The sequence below is a fragment of the Rhipicephalus microplus genome, unplaced genomic scaffold (assembly GCF_043290135.1).
Source record: "Rhipicephalus microplus isolate Deutch F79 unplaced genomic scaffold, USDA_Rmic scaffold_206, whole genome shotgun sequence".
Lineage (NCBI taxonomy): Eukaryota > Metazoa > Arthropoda > Arachnida > Ixodida > Ixodidae > Rhipicephalus > Rhipicephalus microplus.
In genome coordinates this window covers 130763-132500 of record NW_027464777.1, presented here as the reverse complement: position 1 = coordinate 132500, position 1738 = coordinate 130763, and positions in this window count along the sequence as shown.

The window sequence follows — 1738 nt, the reverse complement described above, 5'->3', positions numbered from 1 at the left end:
GCACACTGCTGTTCGTGTGGAACAAACGTGACTACCGTGCTGTACGGTGGAGTTCTGTGCGCAAAAGCGGCGCGTGTGTTTCTAAGCACCACAGCGTTGTGTCAAAAAAGAGGTGCCTGAGAGAAACGCATGCGACTGCCGTGCTTTGCGGCATAGCACCGTGCGCAAAAACGGTGCGCATGCAAGAGGTGTCAGAGCAAGCGAACTTGTGCCACGAGCAACAGGTCACTAAAAGCCTATAGATGACGGTGTTGGAGGAAAAGAAAAATATCGAGAAAGCACTGCGGTGTGCCGTGCGTAGGGACGGGCGCGCGTGCCACATGCCGCCGAAATATGGGTGTCGGAGAAAACAGAGTGCCGCGCGTAACGAGGGGCGCGCGTGTTACAGAGAGATATGCCCAAACGCATGAAAGTGTACGCAGGTGTCCTAAGGCAGTTTTTTTTTTTTTTCCTCATTTTGATGTCGCCCCGGCTGACGCGGTTTTCGTTTTTCCGTGCCGCCCCGGCTGACGCAGTTTTTGCGCCGCCCCGGCTGACGCGGTTTTTGCGCCGCCCCGGCTGACGCGGTTTTCGCGCCGCCCCGGCTGACGCGGTTTTCGCGCCGCCCCGGCTGACGCGGTTCGGACTTTGCACTTTTTGGCTCACCCCGGCTGGCGGCCCACTCACTCGATCGCCAGGTCTGTTTGCCCCGGTGGTTCCACCGCCAGGCTTAAGCGCGAACTTTTTTTGTTTGTTTTCTTTTGATTAAGCGCAAGCTTTTTTCTTTGTTTTCTTTTGATTAAGCGCGGGCTTTTTTCTTTGTTTTTTTTTTTTATTTCGCCCCGGCAGACGCGGTTTTTGCGCCGCCCCGGCTGACGCGGTTTTTGCCGCCCCGGCTGACGCAGTTCGGACTTAGCACTTTTCGGCTGTGCCTGGCTGGCGGCCCACTCACTCGATCGCCATGTCTGTTTGCCACAGTTTTCCCGGTGGTGCCGCACCCGGGCTCGCCCCGGCTGACGCAGTTTTCGCGCCGCCCCGGCTGACGCGGTTTCGTGCCGCCCCGGCAGACGCGGTTTTCGCGCCGCCCCGGCTGACGCGGTTTTTGCGTCGCCCCGGCTGACACGGTTCGGACTTTGCACTTTTCGGCTGTGCCTGGCTGGCGGCCCACTCACTCGATCGCCATGTCTGTTTGCCACAGTTTTCCCGGTGGTGCCGCACCCGGGCTCGCCCCGGCTGACGCAGTTTTCGCGCCGCCCCGGCTGACGCGGTTTCGTGCCGCCCCGGCAGACGCGGTTTTCGCGCCGCCCCGGCTGACGCGGTTTCGTGCCGCCCCGGCAGACGCAGTTCGGACTTAGCACTTTTCGGCTGTGCCTGGCTGGCGGCCCACTCACTCGATCGCCATGTCTGTTTGCCACAGTTTTCCCGGTGGTGCCGCACCCGGGCTCGCCCCGGCTGACGCAGTTTTCGCGCCGCCCCGGCTGACGCGGTTTCGTGCCGCCCCGGCAGACGCGGTTTTCGCGCCGCCCCGGCTGACGCGGTTCGGACTTTGCACTTTTTGGCTCACCCCGGCTGGCGGCCCACTCACTCGATCGCCAGGTCTGTTTGCCCCGGTGGTTCCACCGCCAGGCTTAAGCGCGAACTTTTTTTGTTTGTTTTCTTTTGATTAAGCGCAAGCTTTTTTCTTTGTTTTCTTTTGATTAAGCGCGGGCTTTTTTCTTTGTTTTTTTTTTTTATTTCGCCCCGGCAGACGCGGTTTTTG